This window comes from Columba livia, chromosome 1 (assembly GCF_036013475.1).
Source record: "Columba livia isolate bColLiv1 breed racing homer chromosome 1, bColLiv1.pat.W.v2, whole genome shotgun sequence".
Lineage (NCBI taxonomy): Eukaryota > Metazoa > Chordata > Aves > Columbiformes > Columbidae > Columba > Columba livia.
In genome coordinates this window covers 81119375-81143737 of record NC_088602.1, presented here as the reverse complement: position 1 = coordinate 81143737, position 24363 = coordinate 81119375, and the positions used below count along the sequence as shown (strand labels likewise).

General features: G+C 37.5%; 1 protein-coding gene across 8 annotated transcripts in view; it reads left to right on the top strand.

The window, feature by feature from the left end:
* The window catches only part of ROBO1 (roundabout guidance receptor 1), a 736887-nt gene that overhangs the window by 338427 nt on the left and 374097 nt on the right, over positions 1–24363 (top strand). The window lies entirely within an intron of this gene.

Here is a 24363-nt window from a genome sequence, read left to right as displayed (position 1 = left end):
TCACAGCTCATCATACTTTGAACCAGACGTGGGGCTCAGTTCATATTCTGAAGAAGTTCTGAGCATTTAGGGCAGCTTTGGATTCCTCCGTAGGCTCTGTGGAAGCCCCTCTAACACCGATTGCCTAAAGATTGAAGTCTCTCTTGGCAAGCGTCACCTGCTCCTAATTGCTTTACCAGGCTCCCCTCCTGGGCTCTGCTACCTGATCACAAGTGCAGAGTTGTCAGGGTTTGCTGTTTCATTCCATTGTTCCAAACCCTCTTTGTCTGAGGCTGCTTAAAGGATCTGCCTGTCTGCTCAGATTGAAATGAAATTTCAATCTTAAAAATGTATACAAGTAGGAGGCTTTTAACACGTTCCAAATAAAGGTGGAGTATTCTTTTTGTCTTTATTCATCAAGCTTTTCCTCCAAAATGACTTTGCTATTTACTGAAGCCATGTGGGTTTAATTACATAGTTTTGGAGAAATACAATTGTGGGTAAGTTGCTACCCTCAAAGACAATTGCCCTGCCATTAGGAGCCAGGGATCGCCCTGGCTACTAAAGCAACTGTACTAACTGTGAGGGGACGCACCAGCACACATTGCCAGCAATACGGGGAGCACAGAAAGAGTCTTATCAGCAGCAAAGGGGGTTAGAAAGTTTGATGTGAGTGTTCAACTAATATCACAGACCGGAAATGAGCTGCAGACAAATAAGGGTGTGACTGTGGTGTCTTGATGATGTCAAGCTCTTCTGATGTTCTGATGGGACAGTCCTGAATGCTGTTTGCAATGCTTGGAGCATTAATGGGGACTAAGGCTGGGCACACTGGCATGTTCAGTGCCAGGTTGTGTGTCATTGCTTCAAAGTTAGTCCAAGAATCCTGATAGCTTAAAAAAATAAACTGTCACCACCTTTTCCATATGAACTATTTCAGTGTTTCTAGCAATTTAGACAGCAGGAGCACACTGGCATTTAGGTCTAAGAGTGTGCATGAGCAGGCATGCTGTAGGTTATATGTCTGTAGTCTTTTTCTTCTGTCACAGATTTTAGATTCTATGGTCTTCTCCATTGCAGAAATGCCCTTGGCACTGCTTGTTATTATATTCCTTCCACAACAGAGATCTGAACTGAGCGTTTCTTAGTTTTTTTGGGCTTGACGTGTTTAACTGGGTTTCTTAGTTGTTGTGCTGTTTGTAATATACCATGAACAGTGTACAGGTAGATGTGAATGCAAGAAAACCCAAAACCTTTGTCTCTTTTCTTCAGCTTACTAGTGGCATTTTGTTATGTATATACAGCTTCTCTGGTGTTTTCTGGGAAATACTGGATATTCTGCTCATGTTTATGGGCATGCCCAGGCTCCCTGGTGTCTGAGAATACAGGACGAGTATACAAAATCTTTGCTCACAGTCTGGACAACATTTTGAGAAAGAAAAAGCGAACACACTGGGAAAGCTGCAAAGGTATTTCTTAAGCCCTGTTTGCCCAACTCCATGCCTTAGCCCGGGTGTGAGAGCTGAACTGGCCTCCTTGAAGCAGTACCCGTCTCCTGGAGCAGGTGCTCCCTTCTGCCACACCAGCGGCCACTCTGCTCTTCCACTGCTGTGGTCTGCATGGGGTACGTCTTGTAGCCGGTTTCTTAAAAGTAAGAATAGTCCCCTACTCCCTGCCTCTTCAACATTTAGTAGCACCTTTTCACTCCTTTAGCAGGATACCTGTCATGAACGGTATTCTCCCGGTATACATTCAAATTCTGTAGTTATCTGATCCTAAGTGCTGTAATCATTAATAAGTTCAAGTACTAAGGATGGAATTTAACAGTGGTTCAGTTTTTATTATGAAGGGAACAAGAGCTTTGCAGTCTAATAAATGAAAGAAAGGTGACAGGGCTGGAATTTGATTTAAGGAAGCAAGACTCTAAAACATAATTCCTTCTGTGTAATTTAATAGCCATTGAGGAAGTACTGGAATCTACAGTATGTGGTCTGTTAATCTAATTATTCTACTCTAAAGGTTAAGTCACACAACCGACAAGTATAAGTGGATTTTGATCAAGTTTTACTGGGCCTATAAAATATTGAATATATGAGGATGTCCAGATTTACTTGTGTTTGCATTGGAAATACCTCAACTTTGTGAAGTTGTGTACTGATATACATGCACACACAGAGGGGCATTTTTTTTTAACTTTCTATTTGTAAACATAACATACTGTGGATTTAAGAATTGTTTTTTATGATGCTGAATGTCATTGAAAAAGTACGGTAAAGAAGGAAGGAGAAAACTGCTGTTCTTTGCCATTAAACGTGGAGGTTAAATTAAGCCTTGAATTCTAAAGCCTGTTATTTTTAAGGATGTAAAAGAGGCCACTATTTAGTTCTGTGTTGCACTTGGTCCTCCACAAACTGGTGTCCTTGGTTTGCGTACACCCTGTTGTCCTGAGAAGCTGTGAAAGCAAAACCCAATCTTTCTGTTCTTAGTTTCTCTTCAGCTGCAATCAGATTCCTATGACAATGGCTCTTCATGAGAAAGATAGGGCAAAATTAACTTTTCTCACGGGATTTCAGGTGAGACTAGCTCACCATATCTTGTAGTAATCTATATCCTGATCTTACCTAGAGAAAAGTAGTCGGGATCTTAGCAGTACCAGGTACAGCTACTCAGGGGAACCTGGATCTATGCAAATCTGTAGAAGAGTTCGGTTGATAGAGACTTCCCCATTTGTTTATTTTCTATCTGTATACTATGTTCTATCAAAGCCTAAATCTTGCTTCTCTCTCCATGGTTTTCAATAGGTATTCTACCTTCCTGCAAGCAGCATAAACATACAACATAAACAGATGTATCAAAGCACTTCTTATTGAAGGTTCTCATTCATTTGACAGTATGTCTGCTATTGTACCAGTTATCATGGTGACAACCCTCAATGAAACCTACACATGAAAGTGAAGTTTCGAAGGGACAGACTGCTACATGCATTTAGGATCTCCAAGAGGTTTTTTTTGTCTTCTCCTTTCCCCAAAGGCTTTTGTTACCAGTGTTTAATTCAAAAAGGCTTTTATCTTCAAATTGAATTTGAGCTCCCCTGAATCAGCACACATTGTCACAAGTGTGTCAGCCCAGATCTCTTGAGTGTAGCAGACCAGAGTTGTGGTAAGCAGGAGGAGCTGCTGGTGAGGCCAGTGCTCAGGTTTGTTATGGGGGTCAGTTGCGAGTATGGGTGAATCAGTAGGTACGCTCTCCAGGAATGTCTCGTATGTATCATCACAGTTGTCTTCATTTCCAAATGCAAATTAATTGCTTACCATGGGAGAAAATTATGTAATGAGGTTCTAGAGAACATAAATATTTAAACATGTTTTTTAAATACATTCAAATATGTGTGTATGGAGAGGGACAGGGTTAGTAGAGGTAATATATTCAGATAAACATGTTCGATATTCTATTGTATAATATATCAACCCTACAAATTCATACTAATTAGTATTTTGAGCTCTCATGGTGTTGCTAAATCATTGGCACCAGATGAATAAAATGTTTAGAAAACTTTTTCATGATCTTATTGGTGCATTCACCCATATCAATGGCTGAAATTTATCTTGCTTTAGCAAATCAACAGATTTCTTTCTTCTGCTAAATGTTTTTGGCAACACAGATGGAGAACACAGCAGTCAGGGCTCTGCTCAAAGGCGCCAGATAGCTGAACGGGTTACTTCCTACATTAAAACCAGCTTGTTGACTTGGCAAAGAGCCTTGGTCAAGTAATACAACCAGTGCTGCTGCCATTTGTTAATTCTGCATAATTAAACACCAATTATACATAGTATTGTTTTCTAGTAGGCTCCTCAGCTGGCTTTTCTTTATTATGATTCTGTGCCAGCTTCCTTCCTTTTTACTAAAAAGGAGTTTTTATTTGTTATTGTAATTAGGAGGTTTAAAAGATATCAGATTTTTCTAAAGAGAGAATAGTGAATGATTATGGAAGTTGGTGTATCATTTTACAGGAAAGACATTGGATATAATAGGTATTTTGATTTTTTGGTATAATCTGAGGAATCTCCACTGTAGTATTATAGGGCTCCCAGCACAAGTCTATTAGTGAATATGCAATAATAAATGAACATATTTACAAACTACTTTCAAAGTATGTCTTTAAAAGACACCAGGAAATTCAAATATAGGACCAATCTTCATTTCATAAGACTTTTATCCACATTTGGCAAGGCATATAACTGCCACTACCCACACTCTTAAGTCCTGTTTAAATGAACGTATCATAGAATTATAGAATCATTTTGGTTGGAAGAGACCCTTAAGATCATCGAGTCCAACCATAACCTAACTCCAGCACTAAAACATGTCCCCAAGAGCCTCATCTATACATCTTTTGAACACCTTCAGGGATATTGACTCATCTGAAATGGAGTATATGCTTAAGTGCTGCTTCAGGGATAAACCTAAATATCTGTTCAACATTCTGCTGAAGTTGGAACATTTTATGCATCCTATTGTACTAATAATATATTTACAGACTGTGTAACAAAGGAGAGCATGAACTGTCTTGGTGCTTTGACCCGTGTTGTTGTTGTAAGTGATGTAGCTCTGTTAGTAATGGTGATGGAGAAATGTCAAGAAAAGTTTTGCCTGTCTTGCTGTCTTAAATGGAAACTGTGGAATGAGAGGAGCAGAAAGCTGGAGGCAGGTTTTATGCTTGTTTAGGGTTATAATCTTTCCCTCAGTACTGATAAAGGTATTTGTTATGTAGACTCAATATTTATTTTTCAACTACTTAAGTTTACAAAAACAGTCTGGAAAATGTTTTCCCCCCTTTCTTTGTGATTGATTATGTAGTAATATCACTAAAGTGTACTGTACAGCCAAAATTTTTATGGGAACTCCCTAGAGCCTTTAAGTGCATGTTATACAACCCATAAACCTTATTGGAGGGAAAAAAAAAAAGAAAAAGAAACTTTCAGCCTCGATAATCATTAGAATTTAAAAGCTCGGGAGGGATATTAACTGTGTCTGTGAGTCTTAATCCATGGACTATTCAGCAGTCACACACATACTGAATCCACATGTAGTATCCTCATGAAGTTCATTGAGAAATGTCTCTATGAGTCAGCAGCTGGAGCTCAATTCTTAGCCAAAGCTTTTCTTCCTTCTTCCATCCTTGTGACTCTACCCTTGTTATCTATCATTCCTTTCCTTTGATAATTATTGCCACCACCACCCCCTCCAACCTCAAATAAAAATGCTTAGTTTTAAGCTTGACAGTTCTTAGTTCTTCATTTGTTAGACCACAAGTCAACTAAACTATAAAGAGGAGAAGACACAGTTGCATGCTTAACCTTCAGAGCCATGAGGTCAGGGGGACTTCCCACAGCACATAATAGGAAGCACAAAAGTCTTTGCAATATGAGGCTTTTGGTTCACGTTACAGTTTTGTCAATGGAGCCATTTTAAGTTGTAATTGTCAGTAAAGTAATTTCTTAACTCTGTAAGGAAAAGTCAGCTGTTTTGAATCATGTTGTTATGAATGAAACATACATTTCAGATTCCATAAACTCAGTAAAACAATACTGTTTTATCTTACTTGCTTTAAGGGACACGTTATTTTGACGTCATCTTTGGACTTTCTATTGTCGTAGCCCTTATTCTTCCTGTCCCAGGCATACACTTTCATTTTAATCATGATTTAAACAGGGGAAAAATTGTCATAAGGATTGCTTTCAAATATTGTATCTAGATACAACATCAGGTGTACCTTCATTTTACAGCTACATCAAACACAGCAGAATTTAGCTAATGATACATTTTCACGATAGAAAGCTTCCTCTTAGCCTTTTATCCTGAAATAAATTTGTTAGAGAACACCAATGAGGAATGCAACAGAGAATCTTCAAGGGAAAGGAAAAGTGCAACTGGTGGAAATTACAGTGAAAAAAGAGAGAGAAAAAAAAATATTCCTCACTGGCAATTCCTCTAAACAGCTCCAAGTTCCAGGATGTTATTTATTATCGGTATTACAATAGCGTTCCAAACATGGCAGGTGTTGAATTGTTTGCTTGACATGTAGACAAACCTGTCTGGAGTTTTGAAATGTCAGTTTGAAGTCTAAAGAGCTGGGATTAGACCCCAATTCAGCAAAAGCTGTTAAAACACATAGATAATTTCTCTGATAGTTTGTGTCATTGATTCCCACAGCTTTGTTTAAAGAACTTCGCTTGAAGCGAAGTACCTGCATAAATCCTATTTTGGATTAGGAGAAGTGAGGAATATGCACAAAAAAGTGGGTCACAGCAGCATAATGGATGCAGCCTGAATTCAACTACACACCAATTTTTGTTGATATGCACACGTATTTAGTTATATTTATAAATACACATTCTGAGTGTATTGTGATATCCCATTGTTTAATTGTAGAATGATGTGTTAAGTTGCATTTATAATGCACCTGGGAATGCTCCCCTACAGCCTTGCTATTGAGGCAAATCTCCTGGAGTCACCACTAATAGTCTTTCCAGGATCAAAGGTTGAAGGTCACCTGCCTAACAAACCATCAAGGTTAGAAACAGGAGCATCAAACCATGAGAAAGGATAGATCCTCAGCTTCACTTGGGGAGAGCATTAGCCTCAAGCCATGGGAAGTCCCACAACACTAGGCCTAATAATATACAGTTTTATGCCTGGAAAAGCCATTTCAGACTAGAGCTGGAGTTTTTAAGCTAATTATTTCTCTCTGCTTATGGACTCAAAAATAATTTAACTCCCCATCCCACATTTGGAAGAAAAAGAACTGGCAAAAAATGGCAGTGTATTATAAATATCTTGGTGGGGCGGGAGGGAAAGGAAGATAATTTTGTCATACGACAATGACACATGGAAACTCCATATGGTATCTGTAGATGCCAAGATTTTTGTCTGAGCTCCTTTGTCTTGAGAATAACCTGGGTGTGCTGCAGCTAGCCCAGCTTCATGAAACAATAATATTTAGACCACATCATTATTTATTCTTTCCAAATTAGATTTTTTGATAGATTTAAGAGGTCACTAATTCTTTAAACTACAAAAGAGCAAGCCGTTGTGGTTTTTTCACCCAGACATGATCCCAGAAATCAGTTTTGTGTCAGAGTGCTTTACACAATAGAGAATAAAAACCCACTCATTTTGCAGCTCATTTCATAATACAAATTAGCAGAACCTGAGTCAACAGTCTTTGAAGCTGTTAATTATGTTTTTGCAAATTATGTTTTATGGTTTGCATTCAGTGAAACACTGGGAAGAAGGGAAGTATTTCCAGCTATATCATTTCAGGACTGCAATGGGTGGTATTGCAAAATGTCATATTTAAATGCTGCTAGGGACTTCTGTAGTAGCACAGAAATATAGGAAACAATTTTGACACTAGTTGATAGTGATGATAAAACCTAATCTGTTAAAATTAGTATATTATCTGGTAGGCATAGTTAGATTTTGTAGTTTAGGAGTCTCATTGTAAGGAAGCTGAGTTTGTAATACCAAGTTGTCACTTGACCATTTAGGATACTAGCAATAAGAATCTTTTAATACTTAGCATATTAGTATTTCTCTTTGTGTCAAAGAAAATAACCATAGTTGCATCTAAAATGTGAATGGTGTTATGTGAGATAAAGAATTATTTTATAGACTGCGGAATAACGATGCTCAGTAAAGGGCCAGCTTTCAGGAGTGATGGTGAACTTAGGTTTAATAAAACTATTTCTTTTCCATGGTGTAGCAGTTGATGTTTCTGAAGATGTAATTACAATGCAAATCAACATTCTCTTCAATGTATAGGGTTAGTAAGATAAAATTTGTACTTACACAATTCTTTAACTTTCAGTGCTTAAGAAGGTTAAGTGGTTAAAAATAGACATAGATAAATTTATGTCTCTCATAACTTGTCACACCTTCTGAAATTATTAATGAAACATTTTTGATAGTGTAATTTAGAGTAAAACAAATACATTAGGACATACATATTTTATAATTCAGGAATCTTTTATTACCATTTTATAAAATGGATAAAGGGAGACTTGGAATAGAATCACAGGGATATCTGGCATCTTAGTACCTTTCTGGATTTGAGTACTACTGATCTGATTGTGGTAACCCAGCAAGAAAGTGACAGATTAAGATACTTGATTTCCAAAGTTATCAGCTGAGATGGTTTCCAGGCTAGCCATCTGTCTTTCTTTCAAACTGTTTGTCTCTTATTAAGATTTCTTTAAGCTATCTTGATTCCAGGAGCCTAGACATTCTCTGAAATAACTTTTCCTTTGTTTTCTTCCCAAGCAATCACTCACAAACTGTTTCTTTTAAATAAAATGAGCCTTTGTTAGTGTGACTGTGTTTTCTACAGCAGATACGGAACATTGCCTCAGCAATTTTCTTCCACACGTATATTTAAAAATGGCAATAGGGCTTACATTTTTGCTTTGTTGGGAGAAGGACTGGGAAAAAGAGAGAAAAAGATAAGATGGGGATCAAAGTCTGTGTTTTATATTTTCTTTCATATTAGCCATACAAACATAAATCCAGATTTTTAAACATTGAAAGTAACATTTAAATGTGTTTTGCAAAAGTAGATATCAAATATGAGTCTTATTCAGAATATTACAGATTAACTATTATATCATTTAAACACATACAATGTAATGCATAAATATATTTCATACTTACTAATCCTTTCCTAAGAATTGGAGATGTTCCTTTGTAGGTTAATCAACAAATTATTTATTGGTCTAGTAATGTTTATGAAGGCCAGAAATGTCCCCATTTGGACTAACAACTTTTTGGTTTGCTTGGTCCCTCAGTTCACCTAGGCTAAAACTTTGAAACTAGCCATCCTTGTGCTATCAGACAGCAGACTAAAAGCTCCAAAACATAGAGATCATCAGGCTATTGGGATACCATCAGTGTCCTCTTCTCCCTGTGCTAGCTCCAGGCTTTCGAACACGGAACTGGAAGCCTTGGTGGTGGACATCTGAAGAGACTAACTTTCTTTGGATAACTTGACTCTATCCACAATGGCATCTCGGATCTCCAGCTTTGAAATGGAAATGATAATAGTACCTCCCCCAGCTTGCAAGGTTTTGGGGAAAATGCATTAGTTTGTGTATGGAGAATATTTAGCAGCAGTGTCTGCAAGTTTATTGCTTTTGAAGAAGTCTGATTCCTATTCTGCATTCAGTGTCCACGTCCTCGAAATGTGTTGGACTTCTATTACTATAAGGCAAAGTCATTTAGCAAAATGCAACTATCGTTAGAGCAGTGTTTGGGATGTGTAATAGCAATAAGGATGAATCAAATATTGCGTAGTTGCTTACTGACTGAGTATCGTCTGCTCTCCACACTGGAAGAATAATTTGATATGGTGGTAGAATTAATGATTAAGATGTGCCTAGGGAGCTGTAGTAAGATCAGTTGCGCAGCTTCACTTCTGCATTTTCCTAAGTTTCAAGTTGGTGTCTTTGCGACCGTAAGACTGTACAAGAGTCTTTTTACTTTCAAGGATCTTTGTTTGTGGGTGGGGGACATGATGATGTAAATTCCTATTATTTGATGCTATTGACTATAATAATAACTGGTCACAATGTTTGTTGAAGGAACATGTATCTGGCTGCACTCATTTCATTGGGATTCAGGCAACAGTTTGCACTGTCTTCAATGCGTGTTCATTATCATTATATTTCTGCTCTCTGTAGATGGCTGCAAAGCATAAAGACAGAGGAATCCAACTTTCAAGTGCTGTCTTTCATCCCCTAAAGCTATTCCTGAGAATATTAAAGAGATGAAAGTGAAACTGTGGTGTTTTCATCCCTTCAGACGTTTTGCTTTTCTCCCCTCCCTGCCTCCCCCCGCCACGCTATAATTTCATCTCCTCCCCTTCCAGGAGCAGCAGCTGTAACTCAGCTCTGTCAGTCCCAGGAGACACCTCCCTGACCTCTGCAGGGCTCCAGCCCCAGCTGCAGCCATCGGGGGCTCCTCTCAAGCCCAGGTTTTCCCTGTAGTTGAGCACTGCGTGAGATATGGCTGGATTTTACTGAGTGTCCTTGCAATGGGAGATCTGGTTCTGTTTTCCTCAGATATCTGTTTTCAGTTTTTCTGTAATAAAATTACAGAGGAAATTTTTTCCTTAAAAGGAGCCTCAGACTGGATCAAATGTGTGCTTACTCTCCTCTCCCTCTTTCTTTTCTCCCAAGAGCTTAAATAAAACTGTAAATTAAACTTACTTTCCACCTTGCAGCTTCCCTCAGCACAGTGACCTTTCAGCAGCTAGCGGAAGCCTCTGTGAAGAGAGTTGTCACAAAGGTGCATCTTCAGCTAGTTTTGCTTTCTGCTAACTAAACCTCAACCACTGAGCAACCCAAAACATTGAAAAAAAATGCCAGGGGACTTTAGGCTTGATTAAGGGAGAAGTTTGCTATTGAGAAAGAGGTTTTTAAATGGAGAAAATACCTAGAATATTCTTACAAAGATTAAAGTTTCTAAATATGCAAATAATAATAATATAACTGAGTGAATTGGTCTAGGAATCAAGGATTTATTATTAGTTGAGCTGTTTAGATGGAAAACGAAAACCAGAAAGAGAGAACAATAGTTACATTTTGTGAAAGGGAGGTCAAATTAAAAAAAAAAAAAACGGCTTCCAGTATTTTTAAAAGATATTTTGTGTCGATAGGGTATTATTAGTTATGCTGTGTTTTAGTCACATGCTAGTTCAGTCTGCTCTATACCTTTCTTCACAGATTGAAGCCAATTGCATGGAGCACAGAACATCCTTTCTCCCTGTGAAAGAAAGACCATTTCTATTTCTCTCATTGATCAGCTTTTCTTCAAAACAGACAAGCATTAGAGTGGGAGTCATGTGCTTTGTTCTTTACATTTCAGTGAAAGTGAGAAAACAAACTTGGTAAAATACTTGTGAAGTCAGATGTGCATAGAAATTGAATATTTTTCCCTCTTCTCATCTTCAGATACTGGTAGGCTAGAGAAACTGTGCTCTCAGGTACCTATTTCACACTTTTCTCTTAATGATTAAAGGTTCCCAAGCAATCCATTACTCCTGAGTTTAGTGTCGTGGCACTTAGCATGTATCAGATCCTCAGCTGTTAAAGCCCATCTTAGCTACTAGCAATATGCTACTTCTAGGGATCACCTATCGTGTATTTTGTGATATTTCCTACTGCGATTATACAAATATGTCCTATAATTGCAGTACAGCAAATCTGTTGTATTGTAATAATTCTTAACTTCAAACATTTATCACTGAAATATTTTTGTCTAAAATTAATATCTTATGGTTACTTTCACCTTGGTTGGATGATGTATATAAGAACGAACACAAAAGAGAATCAATATAGTCATTAAATGACTCGTCCATAGGTTATGATAAATGGTCAGCCTAAATTCAACTAAATTTTCTTTGATACTATATCATCAGAAAAATCTTCATATGCCTATAGCATTTTTCATTGAGTGATTTTTCTTTTATTCTTATGAATGGCCACTATTTTCAACAGTAAAAACCTTTATTACTGTTCAAATTGTGGAACTGGAGTCAGTCATTCAGATTTATAAAATCTGTCATTTGTATTCATGTTACTAATTCAGATTATGAAATGTATATTCATAAATTCAGCCAAGTGAGATGGGGAAGGGATTGGAAGTGTTTTACTTTGGTTTCTGTTATCGTGTAGTCTGCATTTGTTGGGTATCCTCTTGTAGTGTCTTCTGAATTCACTTGCTAATTTTAACCAAAATCTCAAATAAAGATGGAAGGAGTCTCAGAGCTATGTCTGAACCAGTGGAAGTGAGATGTTGTTACATTTTTTCTGCATATTAGGACAAGACTTCACTACACACCAAATTCGGTCTTTTGGTTGCCTTGGGAGATACCCATGGTGGGAAGCTGCAAGGAAACCTGGGAAGGTTTTGTCTGGGACTCTGATTGGAATGACTTGGGGGGCAGGACCCTGAGACACACTCAGCCTGAATCTAGTCAAACATAATTACGCTCAAGTTTCAAGCTTGTGAGAAAGGTTTAAATAGGAGCCTTCTTAGGCATGAGTGCCAAGCAGTGTAAAGCTAGTTAACATGTTTGTGGAAGATTTTATTTATCTATTTCAAATTTTAACCTGCTTTACCTTTCATCACTGAACATAACTTCATATTGTATGTGTCAGTGGATTCCTTTGTGAGACTAAATGCATTTTCAGAAACATAGCCATTAGCTATAGACATTTAGAAAAATTAGAACTATAAGGAAAAGTGCTTGGATTACTTTTAATTATATTATTTCTAGTGACAAATATTTCTGTTCTCATTGCTCAGTCTTTTATAGCTAAGAAAAGATTCTAAAAAGTTTAAAAATTCGAGAAGCTTTTGCTGAAGTGCACTTGAAATAGTGTTCATCTCATATGTAAGGTCTTTTTCACCAACTTGCTTAGTGCTTCAGTTGTATTCAATTTTGAGCACTTACATACACTTACAGCTTATTTATCTCCGGTGTTATACTTTCAAGATCATATCGCATCTCCTTGGTCACTCTCCAGTTGTAGAATAACAACAGAAGTTTCAGAAGAGTTAGATAAACTGTAAAACTTGGGTAATGGGAATGATGTGGTAAACTCAGTACTGTTTCTTTTGTTTTAAAGTTCGTATTTCATCACTATCTTTCAAGTATTTTTTTCTATCTGAAATATTACATTGGTGTCATAAAACAATACCATTCTGCTTTGTGTTTCTCTACTTTATAACTAGTGTTCAATGTCAGGTCAGTCTCTTGCTGGATATGTTATTTGATCCAACGTGTTAGTCTCTTTTTTTCCTATCTAGCACCTTCTGAAATTACAGTGTTTTTCCAGGAATTTTCTGTAGCCTGGCCTCCTAGAATGTAAGATGATTAATTGCCTTTAATATGCTAAATATGCTTTTCTTTCTCCATGTTCTTGTGTTTTTGTTTTGTTTTCTCGTCTCCTTTTTCCATAATCTTTCATAACTCTATTCCCAGCAATATAAAAAAAAAAAAAAAATAATAATGAAGGCTGTAAAAATATTTCATGTTTTTTTTCATTTTGGTTGGCTGTATAGTAGAAGTTCAGTATACTGGCTGAAATAACCTTGGACACACCTAGAAATTTTTAATATCATAATATGATGATGTTTCAAACTAGTAAGCCTTTGGGCACAGCATGCAGACTTTTAAATTCAGCAGTGGTAATGATGTATCATTAACATGTGAGCCAGTAGTTGCTCACATTTGACAGGTTATGTGTACAGATCTGATCCTACAGCTCTGTGTTTATCAGTGACTTGATATTATATACTCTGTGGTATACTTATTTTCTGCTTGATGTAATTAGTTTTAAGGGTTCATTGCAGCTAGCTAAGGTTTTCATCTTGAGACCAAACTTGATTATAAGTTTCCCTATTGATTAGGCAGTAAAAGCATTGCTCAAAGACATTTCATTGGTCTATTGACACATCTGCTGTGCTCCCATAGCCTGTTGCCAACCTGCAGCACCCAGGAAGGGCTGGGGGCTGCTGAACCCCCTGCCACAGAGCTGGGGCACCCCTGGGCTGAGGCCTCAACCATGAGCAGCCAGAGGGGAATGCTAAGGGCACCAGGGCATGCAGGAGTTTGGAGGGGATTACTGGCAGCCACCTCTGGGCTCAGGCCACAGGCTCTTATCAGGAACCCGCGGGAGCAGCAGTGCTCATTTCGAAGCCAGGGCTTCATCTTCCCTGTTGGAGTTTCTGTGCTGCGTAGCAGTCGTCCTAGCCTGTAGGGATAAAGCATGTTCTTCTGACTTTTATCCAGTTTGACACGTTAAAATTTGCTGAGGAACTCTGCTAGAGGCACTCAAGGGCCCCAACAATATGGAACCAATCACGCTAGAAACATATGATATGTATAATGTTGCTTCAGAGGTATTTTTTATTTCCTGCCCAAAGCAGCTGCACCAACACATTTAATGAAGTTAGGACAAACAAACAATCAGGGTTTGCTAAAGAATTTTTTCTTTTTTTTTTTGAGCTGTCACTCGTACAGCGTTGTACTTTAGTTCTGAGATACTAAAGCTGTGACATAGCCACCAATGATATACTTGGGAAACTTTCTACAAGTAACTCTGACACAATGCATTCTTAGTCGTCTGTGCTTCCATTTTCAATTAGTTGCTGTCATGGTAAATGAGTCCCTTACTACAAGAAGCCTATTTTCCCGATCTCTTGCACTATGGTTTTGCTTTTTCAGGGTAGCATGAGTGTTTCCTTCCATTTGTTATTTAGATGATATTCTATATCTACCAATGCGCAAACTGAAGTTTCTGATAAGGTTCTGTCTTACCAGGCAGTTTATCTCAAAGGTCTAGTTTGTTTTTGAACATAGATATGTGATTTGGTCCATCTTTGCCATCTTGATAGCCCTATGGGTGTGACTACTTTTGTTATTTACACTGGCATCATTCTCATCATATTGTGCATTTTAAAACATATAATTTTTCAGTGTTCATACTTTATTACTTTCGGCTCTGTGCTTCCAGTTATAGCTCTAATTATTTCAGCATTCCCACAGATCTATTAAAGGTCCTATTTTGTTTCAAAATTACTGCCCCTAGCTAGTAATTCCCATGCTCAACATACACAATATTACAAATTGACATTATCTGGAGAAATCTGTAGGTCCTTATAAACCCAAGTACCCCTTACTGTGTTGTATGATTTCTGATCTGGTATTAATTTTGCAGAGCTGAATTCTTATGAGATAGAAGAGTTTTCGACCATCTTCCTCCTCAGCTATTTCACTTCATTGTTGTTCTATTTTGTCTGGGTTTTGGGTTCATAAACTTGGCGTAATTTTTGACCCTGTGCTTTCTTTTGAGGCTGACATTAATCATACTGAGAAATGAGATTCCCAGCTGGAAGATGCTAAAGAACCACTAGGAACTATTAAATTAACTTACCACTATTTTACGAATCTTTCCGTCTTTACACTGAGAATTATGAAGTCGATTTGGACATATGTGTGTGTTTCATTATGAGCTAGATAGTAATTGCTAATTCTTTATTTGTGGCCCTTTCTCCTGTTTCCCAGAAGTATTCACAGCTGTGCTAACAGAACCCTGCATACAGTCAATGGGAGCATTTTGCTGCTTTAACAAGAAAGGACTTCAGCCTAATATCAAATTTTCCAGGCAAATGATTACATGCTCCATCATTTGTTTTCTTAAGGATATGATTTTGAGCAGGGAGTAGTCAGCTCAGGTAAACAAAGAAAGGAGGAACACCTGTTGTACGGCTTCTCTCCAAGGGACAAACTTAAAAACCCCCTTTGTAGAACATGTTTCATTATGCTGCACAAAAGCAGTAGCTCTTAGGAAGAGCTTTACAGAAAGAACTTCTGTGATCTAATAACAAAAGACAAAAACTTCCCTGAAGTACATACCTCTACTTCGTATGCATAAAAGAAAACATTCTTTGGATTAAAAAAAATAGTCATGTTGTAAGTGAGAATCATTTGATATCTGTGGGTAATTCACTGTCTTGGAAGGTTAATAGGAAAGGGAATTCTGGACAGACTCAATTTACTACTGCTTTGCATGGATCTGTATTTGTGATTTGATGACTCTTGTAGCTTGCTTTAAACCTATTCTTGCCGAGCTGTACTGATTGGCATGGTATGTTTATCAACTCCACGCCTCTTTACAAGTCAATGTGAATATTTTTTTACCTTGCAATTCAACTTTTTGCTTCATTTCAAAATCATCCTTGTACGTCTCTTACTAAATTACTTTCCTGTTAGGCCACAACAACTTTAATTGCAAACTATGACAGGGCTGAAACCTCATTTTTTTAATCCTTGCATCACCCCACAGGATATAGAATTACCAGGTCTTTGCTTTGTGCAGAAGACAGGTTAAGTAGAATGAGTGGTTTCAAACATGAAAGGAAGAGGGCCTTCAGAGCCTCTCCTGTCTGTTGTAGCCAAAGGGCTGGGACTGTGGGAGGCAAAAAGGAAGGAAAAGCAACAACAGGACACATTTCCTGTGAGAAAACTATATGCTAAGGGTATCAGTAATCACGATGTGGCTGAAGTCACTGTTGAGAGGTGGCAACAGCAAAATGGGTCAAAACGCTGGCCTTCTAAAAGAGGAAAATGTGGGGAACAACTAGGACAGCTAGAAATGTAGCTAGGAGTGTCTCCTGAAAAAAAAAAAAAAAAGGACCTGCAATTCCTACAATATCAGAGAGACTTTCTTGCCTATATTGTAGTTTTAATAGGCTTAATGTGCCAATGTATTCCCTTGCTAGACAGTGTATTAGTGCAAGTATGGCCATTCTTTCTGTAAACAGGCATTGACATACATTGATTTAATATTATTCTTCGTGCTGAGCTCTGCAGATAGACTAGTAAAATGTAAATGACACAGCTGTGTTGCAGATAGATGTTTCACAACTCAGAAGATAACTTTGCATATATAGAAAAGCAAGAGAAAGAGAAAGGGCTTTCTCAGCTCTTGAATTGCATACATCCCCTTCAATATCCATCTTTATGGTAGTTTCAATTTCAAGACTGTTAATGGTGTGTTGAATTAGTTCCTGCATTTTTGTTGTTTGTCTGTAATGGTCGTTAGTGAGGGAAATTAATCACCTTTCCTAAGTTTACCACTCAGCTGAATAAAATAAGAAGTAATTAGGCATGTTGACTTTCTTGCTGTGTTCCAGTTCTACAGTAAAGAGAAAATGAATCCAGTTCTTTGATACTATTTTGGGGGCAGCTACTTGTAAAGCAGCTGCATAATTTATCCTCAAATTAACCTTACAAGGCTTAAGTCAGAGAAGCAGCAGCTCCAGGGGTCAGTGCCTGGAGGGCTGGGTGTGTTCTTATAGAGCTGATTACAATGGTGAGGGGATTATTGCAAGAAGTCCAGTGGAGTTGGAGGATTGCAATAGGAAGCTTGCATAACCAGTTCTACAACTGTACATTGTGCTAGTTGCTGTTATTTAAATGTCTTGATAGTAGTTCCCACAGTAATCAGAACTCTCTTGAGAAACATGTAAGTTTACTTGGAAGAAAACAAAATTGGAGAGCGTCTAAGGGAGAGGAAATTTCCTAAAGTAAATCAAATTCATATCTTGCAGTAGAAAGAAAATACAAAATACTGATACGCGTAAGACCTATTTGGCATAGGTTTCTTCACATGCCATGTTGAACATAGTCAAGAAGACTGGTGAGGACTTCAGAATAAGTAATTAATTTCTGTGTTTTCTGGAGAAAGTTTGCTCATTGCCTTAGAGAAGAAAATTTTGTTATAAATCTGGATATCACTCCTTAGCAAATGGCTTCTTGTCCTAATTAATCATAGTGCCTTATATAGGCTAGTGATGGGTCTCTTATCTACCCCTGCAACTAAAGCAGCTGGGGCCACCACCTGTTAACTCACTTTCAGCACCATTTAATTAGCCTGAATGGCTGTTACCTTTAGGTTTGTCTGGCAGGGAAAAAAATGGGATCAGATGCAGAACAAGAAAGAGCTACAAGGGACAGCCCAAGAAGTGCAAGGAAGAGCTATGAAAAGGCAAGGTGTGGGGGGAAGTGGAGACAGGACAATAGACAGGTTTGGGAGCATCAAAGTTGTACAGTGTGTGTTTATGTGCTCTCTGCTAAATACCAAGATTTGAGAATTTAGCTCTTCAGTCACAAATGTCACTATGTAATTATGTTCATATGGTTTCCTGCATGACTGATCCCACATAGGACTTCAGTTTTAGAATTGGAAAACAAGTGATATGCATCTATGTTGAAGTTGCTAATGCTTATGCTTACTGCTGATTTCCCAAAGAAATAAATAATTAAGTTAGGTGCTAAGAGGTTGTTTACTGGCAACATAATGATGTAAAGAAGTTGTTGCCTGCTTTTGCATAACCAGAAGTCCTCCTTTCCTTTTCACTGAGTTAAAGGCTGTTATTGACTGAATCATGAAAATTAAAGGAAGGTGTTTAAACACCATCCACTACTGAGGTATTGCCAGTATTTCAGTCATATGCACTGTTCTTTGAAGACAATAAAAAAAAATACTCAAACCATTTAATAAAATCTGTATTCTTCTTTGGTTTAGACAAATCTGTTTCTAAGTGGGTTTTTTTTACACTACAAACTATTATCTTCTCACCAGAAAAATGTCTCTTTTGCATAACAAAAACATTTCTTTACCTATGCATAAGTGTAGGTTTTGTTTTTAGAACCACATATTGAGTTGCTAGAACATACTTGTACAGGCTATTAATAAAAAGCATCCTTATGGATTCTTTTGTAAGTTACTTGCAGCAGATCCTCAGATTTGAGCCATTATGTGAGAACAAATGATTCCCTTTTCCCTTTAGCTTAAACCTTTCTTAACTTTTATGATGAGGCAGCTGAGTAGTGTAAACTTTTAACAAATAACTTAATTACTTGTAAAAACTCTCAGCTGATGAAAATGGTCATAACTCCCTAAAGTTATCCAATTTAAAAAAGGTAGCTGGCTGAATGTGAATGTCTCTAGAAAGTTGTTCTATTGAGTATTATTTAAAATAATATAATATTTTCTTTCAGCAAATATGAAACATTGCTAAGGATATTCTCCAGATTAATCAGCAATGTGCTACATGGGCTTTCAATATAGACGTGTGTTTAGAATGCTGTGATAGTGTAAGGGATGTCATAATTATTCCTTTTTCTTCACATAGCTTGAAGTTTTTCCTTTTTATTGTAGATTTGAAGAATAGGTCTACATTCTTGAAACCTTGTCTGTATTTTTCTAAATAAACATATTTCAGATAGCACTTCCCTCTTCAAAAGCTAGTTCTCACAGATACATTGATTTAACTTTATCAGTAGCTCCCCCTTAGGTATTATCGTTACTCTGATAGTATAAAATATTTTGTCGTTATGAATAACCAAACGAAGAAATAGAATTAAACCAAAACCCCTTAAGACATAGTCTATTTCTACTGTAATTCCAATGAAAATCGGGGGGTGGGGGAAACAAAAAAAAAAAAAAAACTGAACAAAACAAGCTACTAATTTATTTCCTTATCCCAGGTTGTGGTTTGATGCGGTCAGAGTTCGGGTTTTTTCTGATGTCTTTTCCTGAATTCCTCTAGGTCACTAGAAAGGAATCAATGGGAATTGATCCAATTTGTAAAACACAATTGTAATATTGATAGTAGTTTATACTAATTTGCTTCACCCTAATCTTTTATTAACGTTCATTTGCAAAATGCTGTTCTTGCTGTTTCCTCTGAATTTAGTACCCCAAAGCTGATAATGATAATGAAATTTAGAGAAACAGAACAAGAAATAATGAAGTTATATACTTTGGAATTAAATAAGGCAACTATATTTGTACTCAGACATTTTTCAGTAGGTGGCTTTACTTTCAGATAAACTATAACCTGTGTAGAAACCTAGATACATGAGATTCCTACAGTCGTAACAAGTTGTCTGTTTAGGTCTTTTCAATTTTTCTTTACGTCCTCCAGGAAGATGGGTCAGAGCATCAATACTGAATCATTTGGGGACTTTCAAGGATGTATCATCAATAAAACGTGTCATACAGACATACCTCCCTGGTACAAAAGAACCAATGACTGATGGCATCACTGTCTGTTACTGGTCACTTTTCTATGAATAGAAGAGCCATGGTTAAATGCACATCTAATATAATTTTTGAGGTTAGGATTGCACAAAACACTTGAATGTAAGTCACTGCAAAAATAAATGTGTCTGGTTTGAAATGTTGTAGGAGCCAAGGGAATCATGGAATCATATTATAGAATCATAGAATACCAGGTTTGAAGAGACCACAAGGACCATCTGGTGCAACCTTTCTTGGCAAAAGCACAGTCTAAACAAGATGACCCAGTACCGTGTCCAGCTGAATCTTAAAAGTGTCCAATATTGGGGAATCTATCACTTCCCTGGGAGATTATTCCAATGGATGATTTTTCTCATTGTGAAAAATTTCCCTCTTGTGTCCAATTGGAATCTTCCCAGAAGTAACTTGTACCCATTGCCTCTCATCTTTTCCATGTGACTCCTTGTAGAAAGGGAGTCTCCATCTTCTTTGTAGCCACCCTTTGAATACCGGAACATGGTGATGAGGTCTCCCCTAAACCTTCTATTCTCAAGGCTGAACAGATCCAGTTCTCAGCCTTTCGTCCTATGGTAGCTTCCCAGGCCTTTGGTCATCTTTGTGGCCCTTCTCTTGATCCTCTCCAGCCTTTTTGTACAGTGGGGACCAAAGCAGAATACGGTATTACAAATCTGGCCTGACTAGTGCTGAGTAGAGTGGGATATAATGACTTCCTTGGCTCTGCTGGTGATGCCCTCAGTGCAGACCAGCATCCTGTTGGCCGCCTCTGCTGCAGCACCACACTGTTCACTCGTATTGAGTTTGTTGTTCAGCAGGGCCTCCAGGTCTCTTTCCACAGAGCTACTTCCCAGCTGGGTAGATCCCAGCCTGTGCTGCAGTTCTACATTATGTTTTCCCAGGTGCAAGACCTTACCCTTGTCTGTGTTGAACTTCATAAGGTTCTTGCTAGACCACTCCTCCAGGTCTTCCCGCAGGGTGGCTCTCTCTTCTGAAGCATCCACTTCCCCACGCAGTTTGGAATCATCAGCAAACTTCATCAGGGTACACTTTATCCTGTCATCCAGAATAACAATTACAAACATTTAGTATTTAGATTTCCTGATCATTTTGAAGAGTTAAAGATACGCAATTTAAAGCATGAGTGGTGTTTAGTAGCTCCTGTGGCAGTCTAATTAAATGGAGTAACTTACAGATTTCAGTGGAAATTTCATTGGAAAAGGTTCCCCACACTTGCATAAATCTTTGGTGCTTTCTGAGTGCCATCAGACCACCAAAACTCCTTATGATTTGTATGATTAAGCCAAGTCCTCTTGCTGCTTTGAAGGTGTCTTCTGTGCTTGGGCTGTGCTGACTAAACCTGAAACTGTTCCAGCAATACTCTAGAATACTCAGTTCTGGTAAACCTAGCACTTTCCTATGAAGTTGAAATAGATGTTTCCTAGATTTTTTTTTAATGACTTAAGATACTTGCCCAGCTTAATGAATGGTGGCTCTGGAAACAGCTGTGGAAAGAGGGAATGAGATATTTTTCATCATGATGAGGCGGTTCCATCTCAAATGCTCCTGTGAAAGAAGAGTGTAGTAACAACTGCTAAGGGGTGGCTAGGTCTTTTTTTTTCTCTTTCTTAGTCAAGACTTCACTTTTCATCTTCCTCTTCAAAATAAAGCCGTTTGGGACTATAAAAATAAATGGGGAGGAGGGGGTAGGATTCCTTTTACCTTGTTCCTGAAGTTTTGCGTACTTATGTATATAAGTAATTTTCTATTGAATTAAATATTGGGGTTTGTTTTGTCGGTTATGGGGCTGGATTGTTTTTTTGGGGTGTGGGGATTTTATCGTTTTGATGTTTGGTTTGTTTGTTTGTTTGTTTTACTTAAGGAATCAACCAATTACTGCTAAGGTGTTTTTTAAAGTGTAGGTTTTATGTCACTGAAAATAGGCTTTTCTGAGCTGATAGAATATCAGAGAACTTGGTTTAAATTCCTCCTGTATGATACAGAAATTCAACCAAGACATTCAGCCTTACTGGAGAGTTGTTTTGAGGTACATTTCTCTTTGATAGCTCTGTGAAATGTCTATTCCTTCGTATTAGTTTGAACTAGATGAGAGCTCTGTTATAGAGAGGTCACAGCATTTCTCTGAGGGATGAGACACCGAGTTCAGCTTCCACTTTGAGCTGTAAATTTTTCATACATCAGGTGAGTTGTTCCAGGTTATATAATTCATTCCCTACACACTTTTTTTTTCTTTTTGTCACAGCGGCTAGTTCAAAAAGCGTAATAATGTAAAATCATTCATTCTGTTTAGCAAAGCCAAGTGGAAAATTGCCTGATCCTACAGCAACGTAGTCATAGGAAATACATCAAATCTTAACATTCAGACCCTTTACCACTCCTTCAACAGAGTGGCTTTGCAGCAGTCTAATGGTGAGATATGTCATTTAATTCAATAGTACTTATTTCCATTAAGTTTTAACTGACTCATAAGCAAAGGCAAAGCTGGATATTGTGATGAAGCTGAAATTAAATTCAGCCCAGTGCAGGGGCCCACAGCACAAAATGTGGGACTTGGGCATAGCGTTGTCATTCAGTGACATGGGTAGAATTCACCCACAAGAAGAACTGAACTTCAGCAATCATCATTAGTAATTCTAATTTCCAGCCAGATACTATAATTTAACATTAGTTGAATATCATGTTCTTTACGACCAGGTCAAAAAGTAGCATTTCTCAAAGAAAGAGAGAGTGAATAATGCCTGTATGCATTTGGAATTTAAATAAGTGCATTGTCACTAACAGATATAATGTAAATATCAGTAGTGTTAAAAAAGAGACTAATTCCCTTATTTCCGTCAGTGGAGGGATTGAAGCCAAGATGTTCAGGCCTAAATGGCTCAAGTAGTTGTAGCCTAGTTTTTAAAGTTGCTGTTCTTATGTCCCGTTTGCTATATTAAATGCACAGAATTTCTGAAATGGAAACTGCTCCTATTTTAACAACTATGTGAGCCTTGCTAAAGGGCATCAGCATCGGTTGCTTTGTGAGGTGTTCCAAGGAGGGTGGACATTGCTGAGAAAGCCATGTCTGAGGGAGTATCTTGGGTAAAAAAGATCAATTAATTATGAAATTCTGTTTTGTCCATGACGCCAGACATTACACTGACACACAGAACACTCCAGTAGCTTTCAGCGCATCTTCCTCCTTCTTCATTATTTTGAGTAGCATGTGATTAAATCTCCTTGCCAGGCAATTAATCTTTCAAAATGATGATCAGCAGGTTCGTTGCTTGAAAACTCGGTCTGAGCTTTCTGTAGTCAGCTCTAAACATTTACCCTAAAAAAAGTAGGCAGAGCCTCTGCCTCTTAATTTAATAAAAAGTCCCGTCCTTCTGTCCTTTACTGCTGTAATTTAAAACTCTGACCCAATCAACCCTTCCATGCAAATAAGTGAGCAATCTGGAGAAGCTGAATGTTGATCCAGTCACTCTACAGCCATTTTCAGAGCCAATTTCAAAGATGTGCATGACATTGGCCTTTACGAAGCCAGCAAAGATGAATGGACCAATAAATGAACGTATTTTACTTTTTCCATCTGCCAAGATGAAACACCATCTTGGTGTTTGGTTGGGTTTTGTTTTTTGGTCTTTTATTTTCTTAATTTACACAACAGTGTTTTAAAAGGCACGCTATCATTTCTTCAACTGACTATTTAAGAATTATTTTTCTTTCCAATAAGTCCCCTTAACCAGATTTGTCTTGATGATTTTGGTTTTGCTTTTGTTTTTGTTTTGTATTTCATTAAAAAAATATTGATTTGTAAGGATGCTGTCTCTATATGATTGTATAAAAGACAAATGGAGAGTATGAATGTTTGGCATCACATTTTAAAAATTAGATTGACTGAGATAGTAAAATTAAGTCTCAAAAGAAAAATCCACTTATGTTTTTTTTAGTTTAATTTCTTTACGTGTTTTGTGAAACTTCAGAAAGATTTTTAGCAGCACGTGCATTTTATTGAAAAGGAACAGTTACTGTTAGTCATTATAGAGGTCCAGAATATGTCTGTGTATGAGAGAGGAAAACATACCTTTCCTATTCAGGGTCTTTACAATAATTAATAAATTATCTGACACCTGTCAGCAGGAAAAAGAAATAAGCAGCCTATTGTTGTGGTAGTGATATTCTTGCAAAGAGATTTGCTTCTTTAAGGTTTTAAAAAAAAAAAAAAAGATGTTTCTTTTTTAGGTGTTATCTGTTGGGCAGAACACTATCGATAGTAACTTCAATATATAATTTAAATGTAATAAACAGTTTTATATTAAGCTGTATAGATGTGGGTAAAAAGATCTAGCGATATTGACAACAAATTCCTTTGGGTTGTGGTGTTTTGTTTTCAGAGCCATTGGGATTTTTATTTTATTTTTTGCTTTGAATTATTTAGTTCATTATTATGAGTTATCTTCACAGTGCTTTGTGGTGTTTTGATCAGCAATTTATCTTGGGGTCTTAAATCGTGTTCATTTATGTGTTTAGCTGACCAGCTGCCTTCCCTTCCTTTTTGTTTTTAATGTGACGTTAAAACTGAATGTTTCCTTGCAAGCATCTTTCAAGTCAGAAAAATGCACCTTCTTATGCTGCTAAACTGTTGCCTTTCCACAGAAGGGCTCTACCCCTTCCCCCTGCCCCATATTCCAGAAGAGGTCGAGCAGCCCCCTCC